The sequence below is a fragment of the Oncorhynchus keta genome, chromosome 18 (genome assembly GCF_023373465.1).
Source record: "Oncorhynchus keta strain PuntledgeMale-10-30-2019 chromosome 18, Oket_V2, whole genome shotgun sequence".
NCBI lineage: Eukaryota > Metazoa > Chordata > Actinopteri > Salmoniformes > Salmonidae > Oncorhynchus > Oncorhynchus keta.
Genome location: NC_068438.1, coordinates 13,363,592 through 13,372,509, shown reverse-complemented (window position 1 = coordinate 13,372,509; position 8,918 = coordinate 13,363,592). Strand labels below are relative to the sequence as shown.

General features: G+C 40.7%; 1 long non-coding RNA gene across 1 annotated transcript; it reads left to right on the top strand.

Annotated features, from left to right (window-relative positions):
- Positions 1-309: 309 nt before the first annotated feature.
- LOC118397328 (uncharacterized) lies at positions 310-8,565 on the top strand. Its single transcript, XR_004828402.2, has 3 exons — positions 310-4,199; positions 4,299-4,374; positions 5,952-8,565. It is a non-coding gene; the product is annotated as an uncharacterized LOC118397328 (long non-coding RNA).
- The last annotated feature ends 353 nt before the right edge of the window (positions 8,566-8,918 follow it).

Genomic DNA, 8,918 nt, shown 5'->3' with positions numbered 1-8,918 from the left:
AAATAGGCAGAATAGGCACAGCAATGGACTATGGACTTCAACATCTTAACTTTTGATCCAAGATTAACCCTCCAGATAACTTGTTCTGATGTTCGGTGGGCTCTCCTTATATCCTACTTCAGGGTTTCCCAAACACGGTCCTGGGATCCCCCTGGGGGCACGTTTTGTTTTTTTGTCCTAACACTACACAGGTGATTCAATTAATAAAATCTTGATGATGCGTTGGTTATTTGAATCAGCTGTGTAGTGCTCCGGCAAACACCAAAACGGATCATTTGTTTCCAGTCTTTATGTAACTGATTGCTGTCTCCTAGTGGTGGTTTTAAACCACACTCAAGATAATAGGTTAAAGTAAAGGTTGTGTGTGAAAGCAGATCAGCGCCATCTGATGTTTATACTTAGGGGTGAGGTGCCTTATTGCTATTATAAATAGAAACAATCTAATGTCTTTCCAAATGGCTTCATCATCTATAAACTTGCCCTGAGTTAGATGCGTTGCTTTTTCTGTTGATATGCTTGATTGGTGTATATTTTCTTAACTGACTGGCGTGTGGAGATTGTTTGTTATAACATACCATATCTCCGGATGTTAGTGGTATATAAAGCCTAGCAGTTACGAACGTGGGGCCAGTAACCAAAACGTTGGTTAGAATTCGCGAGCCGAATAGATGAAAAATGAATCGATGTACCCTTGAGCAAGGCACTTAGCCCTAATTGCTCCTGTAAGTCACTCTGGATAACAACATTTACTAAAATGTACATGTACATTTCCAACTCTCTCACGTGTTGGATATTTGTTTTGAAAATGGAAAATGGCACAAGAAGATGCACAAAGGTTGTCATTTTTGTCTGGTGAGATGAGCAAAGGGACAACCAAACTACGTTTGATTCAGCTAGCAATCTTACTGGAGCTAAAGAAGTCCAACAAAATTGTTAATTTTAGTATTAGATTGAGGACACAATTTCAATGGATTGAGTCAATTAAATCACAAACAACGTCAATTTGGTCTATTTCCGGCCATGGCGGATATGTCCAGAGTTGAGCATGAAGGGTCAATCATGGCATCGTGTGTGAAATATCTTGCACTGGAGATGATGGCGCTCAAAATGTCAGCACAGGGGTGGGTGTCTTTCTACGTTGCCAGATACCTGGTTTGGACCCATTTTGGGAGCAGGTTTGCCTGTTGGGGATAGGGCTGTCTACTGCCCCCGCTGGAGTAATTGCGTGCCCATAGTAAACATAATTTTTTTTTGTCAAAAGTTGCTAATATATGCAAATAAAAAATATTATTGAATAGAAAACACTCTAAAGCTTCTAAAACCGTTTAAATTATGTATGTATGTAAAGCAGAACTCTCAGGGCAGTCATTCTCCCAAACTCTCTCTTGTCATCAGAAAAGTTGGCCCAACTTTGACGTCATCGCCCCCACCCTTCCCAAGCACTTACAGGTCTGGGAACAGTCTCTCTGTATTCAGCGCGATCTCAGCTTTCAATGGGGCTTCTCATTGTGATAATTGCGTGCTCATGAGAGTTTTGGCGGGCCGAAACCTTTCGGTCACGCAAAAAAACAGGTCACTTTTATGCGCGCTCTGCTCCGGTCCTGTCTTTTTTCCAATATCGATTATACAATGCATGCGTTTCTGTTCGTCCTCACGATTGCTGTACACCTTTATAACATGTTAAAGCTTGATTATGAACTTAGTTTGATAAGTTTAGTCGACATATAATATGTAAGTTTGACGTTTTGGTGCGCATCCACTTGACTTTTGGCTACATTTCAACCAAAATGTGTCGTGTTTGAGAACCGAAAGACACAGACTGCAAAACTAAAGGCTGTTTTTGGTAAGTATAATTCCTTCCAGGTCTTCTGATGGAAGAACAGCAAAGGTAAGGGAATATTTATGTGGTAAATTTGGGTTTCTGTGGACTCCAAGATAGAGGAGCCATAATGCTACTTTTTGAGCGCCGACTCATAGTATAGCCTAGTGAACGAAACCTGTAACGTTAAAAATAAATGTAACACAGCGATTGCATTCAGAAGAAGTGTATCTAACTATATATATGTAGAACATGCATATTTAGTCAAAGTTTATGATGTGTATTCCTTGTTAGCTGACGTTATCTGCCGGAGCTATCGTCATTTCTCAGGACATTTGAGTAGCATTTTTTGAACGATGCATCATTGTAAACAGAGATTTATGGATATATATAGCATATTATTGAAAAAACATAAATGTACTGTGTAACATGTTATATTACTGTCATCTGATGAAGATTTCAAAAGGTTAGTGCATTATTTTTCTTTTAATCCTGCGTTTGTTGATTGCATATTTTTTTCAACTTGGCTATGCAAATTAGCTGTGTCTTCGGTGGTGGTTTGACATAAATATGTGCTATGTTTTCGCCGTAAAACATTTTAGAAATCTGACTTGCTGGGTAGATAAACAAGGTGTTTATCTTTCATTTGAGCCATTGGACTTGTTAATGTGTGGAGGTTAAATATTTTTAGGAATATTTTTGCGTTCCATGCGCCACCTTCCAGCTGAACGTGGGGGGGGTGTTCCCAAATTGGAACCCTAGTCCCCTTCTGGTTAACAGCACCTAATGTAGCCTATTACTTCCAAGATATCTAGCTGTTCAATAGCCTAACATCTTGATGTTCCGATGCTCAGTTGGTAAAATGCATTGACCCAGTCCTAACTTCAGGAAGACACTGGTATGATGGCCAACCGCCCAAACAGGTTTTGGAACTACTGCTTTACTAGATGCCCCTAGTTGATGTCACCCCTCAGATAACACACTAAACATCAAACTGTGGTAGTTGGGGTGTTGTTTATTAGGATCAAACGGTGGGCGATGGAGTTTCGTTTTTTTTAGGATCAAACTGGGAGATGGGGGTCATGATGTGGTTGTGATATTAGATAGCCTAATATTGCTTAGCCACAGTTTTCTTTCCATCTCCATCATACACCTGTTTAAGAAGGAAGACATTTGAAAGTTATATACACTGCTCAAAAAATAAAGGGAACACTTAAACAACACAATGTAACTCCAAGTCAATCACACTTCTGTGAAATCAAACTGTCCACTTAGGAAGCAACACTGATTGACAATAAATTTCACATGCTGTTGTGCAAATGGAATATACAACAGGTGGAAATTTTAGGCAATTAGCAAGACACCCCCAATAAAGGAGTGGTTCTGCAGGTGGTGACCACAGACCACTTCTCAGTTCCTATGCTTCCTGGCTGATGTTTTGGTCACTTTTGAATGCTGGCGGTGCTTTCACTCTAGTGGTAGCATGAGACGGTTGCTAGTTCCTGCAAGAGGAAGGCATTGATGCTATGGACTGGCCCGACCGTTCCCCAGACCTGAATCCAATTGAGCACATCTGGGACATCATGTCTCGCTCCATCCACCAACGCCACGTTGCACCACAGACTGTCTAGGAGTTGGCGGATGCTTTAGTCCAGGTCTGGGAGGAGCATGCACAGGCGTTGTAGGGAGGTCATACAGGCACGTGGAGGCCACACACACTACTGAGCCTCATTTTGACTTGTTTTAAGGACATTAAATCAAAGTTGGATCAGCCTGTTGTGTGGTTTTCCACTTTCATTTTGAGTGTGACTCCAAATCCAGACCTCCATGGGTTGATAAATTTGATTTCCATTGATAATTTTTGTGTGATTATGTTGTCAGCACATTCAACTATGTAAAGAAAAAAGTATTTAATAAGAATATTTCATTCATTCAGATCTAGGATGTGTTATTTTAGTGTTCCCATATTTTTTTATAGCAGTGTTGGTTATTCACAGAGTGTACTACAATTCTACAAAATTAAAATGAATCCCTGAAGAATAAACTGGAATTTATGGTGACACCTTTGGAAAAGGGTGAGATCCGAAAAGAGTCATTCTGAGTTGACCAACAATAATAATTTTGATTAGTTGGGAGTGTGGCCGCAATCCACAGGGAATATCACTGATTGTAAAAATCCAAAATACAACATTAAAATCTAAATAGCTAGAATACCATGCAGAACATTAGATGAACACTCTGTTTTAACATTTTCATCTGATTTCATATGAAAGAAACAGGGTTGAAATAGTTCCTCTTATTTCCATTTCTCTTTCTGTTGTGTCTCCTGCCAGTGCAATGAAAGATGGGGAGACCTCTGCATCATCAGAGGAAGACTGAGGTGGGTCCATTTTTCTTCATCAAACCATCTCAAATGAGAAATCATTGTAATAGGAAGTCTGTTTTTACTGTGTGTGTGTGTGTGTGTGTTTGTCGGCAGGAAGATGACTCAATTGACTGTTCCATCAAGGCGTGTGATATTTCAAGAACCAATGCCACATCAACCAGTGCAGGGGGTAAATATCTTTGATTGTCTATCCTCAGTAATTCTGCTCTGTAGACGTCTCAACTGTATTTAGATGGTAATTTTGCTATTAACCAGAGGTTCATGTGGCTTTCTTTGTTTGCACTCTACAGTGCATTCAGAAAGTATTCAGACTCCTTGACTTTTTCCAAATTGTGTTACGTTATAGTTGTATTCTAAAATGGATTGAAAAAAATAATCCCCTCATCAATCTACACACAATACCCGATAATGACAAAGCAAAAACTGTTTTTTAGACATATTTGCAAATGTGTTAAAAACAACTGACAGTCTGTGTCATGACCGGCCGTGACCGGGAGTCCCGTAGGGCGGCACACAATTGGCCCAGTGTCGTCCGGGTTAGGGGAGGGTTTGGCCGGGAGGGCTTTACTTGGCTCATCGCGCTCTAGCGACTCCTTGTGGTGGGTCGGACGCCTGCAGGCTAACTTCGGTCATCAGTTGTACGGTGTTTCCTCCGACACATTGGTGCAGCTGGCTTCTGAGTTAAGCAAGCGGGTGTTAAGAAGCGCGGTTTGCCGGGTCATGTTTCGAAAGACCCATGACTCGACCTTCGCCTCTCCCGAGCCCATTGAGGAGATTCAGCGATGAGACAAGATGTTGGTCACGAAATTGGGGCAAAAAAAAATATAATAAAAACTATATAAATATAAAATAAATCATTAAACAAAAACAAAAACAAAAAAAATCTAATTTCATAATTATTCAGACCCTTTACTCAGTACTTTGTTAAAACATCTTTGGCAGCAATTACAGCCTTGAGTCTTGGGTATGATGCTACAAGCTTGGCACTAGTATTTGGGGAGTTTCTCCCATTCTTGTCCGGGCTCTGGCTGGGCCACTCAAGGACATTCAGAGACTTGACCCGAAGCCACTCCTGTGTTGTCTTGGCTGTGTGTTTAGGGCTGTTGTCTTATTGGAAGGTCAACCTTTGCCCCAGTCTGAGGTCTTGAGTGCTCTAGAGCAGGTTTTCGTCAAGGATCTCTCTGTACTTTGCGCCATTCATCTTTCCTCAATCCTGACTTGTCTCCTAGTCCCTGCCACTGAAAAAAACATCCCCACTGCATGATGCTGGAAGGTTCCCCCATCTCCACAGAGGAACTCTGGAACGCTGTCAGAGTGACCATCGGGTTCTTGATCACTTCCCTGACCAAGGCCCTTCTCCCCCGATTGCTCAGGACAATTCCTTCGAGATCAAGGCTTGGTTTTTGCTCTGACATGCACTGTCAACGGTGGGACCTTATATAGACAGGTTTGTGCCTTTCCAAATCATGTCCAATCAATTGAATTTATCACAAGTGGACTCTAATCAACTTGTATAAACATTTCAAGGATGATCAATGGAAACAGGATGCACATGAGCTAAATTTCGAGCCACATAGCAAAGGGTCTGAATACTTTTAAAAAATATAAATTTTGCCAAAATGTCTAAAACCTGGTTTCGCTTTGTCATTATGGGGTAATGTGTGTAGATTGATGAGGAACTTAACAAAAATGTGGAAAAAGTCAACAGGTCTGTATAATTTCTGAATGTACTGTATTTGTCCTTAGGTCCTGCAGATGTTGACAATGCATGCAGATGTTGACAATGCATTCTCCTGCTGTCCCATAATTATCAAGGCAAGACCCAGATGCACACAGGAGACCCAGATGGTTGGAGTCTTACAAGGTTTGTTAATCCAAAGGTGTAGGCAAGAGAATGGTCGTGGACAGGCAAAAAGGTCAAAACCAGAGTCCAGGAGGTACAGTGGCAGACAGGCTCTTGGTCAAGGCAGGAAGAATGGTCAGGAAGGCGGGTACAAAGTCCGGAAAACAGGCAAGGGTCAAAACCGGGAGGACTAGAAAAAGGAGACTGCAAAAGCAGGCGAATGGAAAACTGCTGGTTGACTTGGAAACATGCAAGACGAAACTAGGACAGAGAGACAGGCAACACAGGGATAAATAAACTGGGTAAACAAGCGACACCTGGAGGGGATGGAGACAATAACGAGGACAGGTGAAACTGATCAGGGTGTGACAATAGTAATGAACGTGTCGGAACGAGGCAGGCAGGCAGGCAGGCTCTGTCAGCCAGTCGAAATCATGAATCAGCTGGCATCATTTTGATGGATATATACAAAAAATGACAATTGAAAAGGTTAAATGAAACTTATATCATGTACAGTTTTTCCAGCTTCAGTTTGAAGTGATTGTGTTACTGTAGCTGTATTGTTGGTTAGCTTTTCGGAACAACAGTGTCGTGACGAGTGAACACATTTTCTATGCCTTAATCGCGCCTCATTGTTGTTCATCCAAATAAATGTCACTAGATAACAGTTTAAGCAAATGAAGCTACTTTGCTGTTATTCTGACTGCACTGTTTGACATGGCTGTAAGTTAGCCGTAGTTGGCTAGTGTAACAGTATGGCAATGTAACATTTAGAATGAACGACTGACCATAGATCGCGTCCATAGATACAGAACAGAAAGACTGGGTCGCGTCTCTAGCAACCCTAGATTAGTGTCGCGACTATATGTTGTGGAAGGATGGAATAGTATGAATAAATAAATGTATCAAAATAAAAAATTTAATAAATATGTAAATCATTATTTGAATATGTTGGAAATCCGTAATAAAGTAATAATGCCCTCGATGCTGATGTTAGGAGAATACGGTTTGCTGGCCCTGGACTTCGTTTCGGACCTAATAACACCTCTGCCAATATATCCTCCAAACACCGGCTTCTCTGGCATTATCACTTAAATAAACAATGGCGTTTATGAAGGTTTGGTATGATATGGCTATTATTAAGCTTTAGCTACTGCATTTGTATGATATGAAGGTAGTGCAACCCGGCACTGACTCCGACAGTTGAACTTGGGGTGAGGAAGACTGTTTCAGACCTACCAGAGTTACTCCTATAATCTAACATTATAATGCTTATCTTTATAAAACATATTTTGATCGAAAATGTATGAATTAGCCTCTGTCTGTGCATCTATATCTGTATAGCAGACGCTATAGCCTATAAAGAAATACATTGTGAAGCATTTGCCAGTGCGACACACTAGGCTGGTAGAGGTTAAGCGCTCAACATGTAAACAACATTTTGTTGTATTAAATCATTATAGTCTATCAATTGCGCATATATACTCAGTGACTTAGAATGAAGTAGAAATTAAATGGAAAATGCTTTATTATGCTCAGTCTACAGTGACTTTGAATTCATTTTTAGAAACACCAGTTTGGCCAGGGTCTGTGGCTTCAGGCTCATGCTATGGAGAATACCCGCTTGCAGAGCCACTGGAGATGTTAAACACCCTTTTGGCCATAATTGATTTTCGCCCAATAGACCTGGCATATTGCAACTTTCAAGGGGCTTTGATTTGGTTATTTTGCCTAAAAATATATATATATATATGTAGGCCTAAAGGTTTTTCGGCAAAATAACCAAATCAAAGCAAAGCTCCTTGGAAGTTGGAATATGCCAAGTCTATTGGGTCAAAATCAATTATGGCCTGCCTATTGTATAAAGGAAACTTAAGAGATAGGATTTTTAGTTTATAAATACTTTGCTACAATGACACTGTAAGAACAGACGCTGGAGTAGAGAAGCAGGGATTCAAACATTTAATCGGAACAGCATCAGCACATGGGTATACAAGGACATATGACAATCAATGCTGAAGCGGGGAACAGACAGATATAGGGGAGGAAATTACAGAGGTGATTGTGTCCAATAATCGCTTATGCGCGTGACGGGGAATGCATGTGTGAGTAATGATGTTGTCCGGTGCCAAATTTTCCTAAAGAAAACTCTGAAATGGCATATTGGTTTTATGAAGATTTTATAATGTTCGCATGAAAATCTGTTGCCAATTGGATGAAAACCTAGCTATAGACACCTTAGGCTCTGGCAAGTGCTGTAGTCCAATTTCACTTTGATTATGCCGCCATATCATGGTTTACCAGCAGCCCCAAACATCTAAAGAATAAGCTACCAGCCAAACAAACTTGTAAGAATTGTATTTAAACTTCCCCTGTCTGTGTGTCTAAATGTGTCTAAATGTGTCTATTTGTGTAAGTGTAAAAGAGTCCCTGACTTTGTGAAATCCCGGTCACTTTTAAAAATGTTTGTGTATATGTATTTTAACTGACAAATAAAATCAATCAATCCAAACTGCAGCAGCCAATTGATGAATGGAAAGAGACATGTTACAAAACAACAAAAAGTGAGATTGCCAAGCCTTCAATACTTGGTAAGCCTACAAGGTAGGGAGGGAGGTATTTTCTGTTTGTCGAGATTTACATAGGCTCTTTTACTTTGGTGTTGAAAGCGCAAACCAAGCCCCCCCTAGCTGATCATTGTCTGCAGCCGATTCTGACTGTGAAGTAATGAAACAGAGTTAACTCCTCTGTGGTCGGGAAAACCCTCAGTCTTCTGGCCCCTAGCCCTGTATGACATTGACAGTGCCACAAAAGCATGTTGAAGTGGCAAATTCGATATCAGTTTATAAACACAGGGTCACTACAGTTAT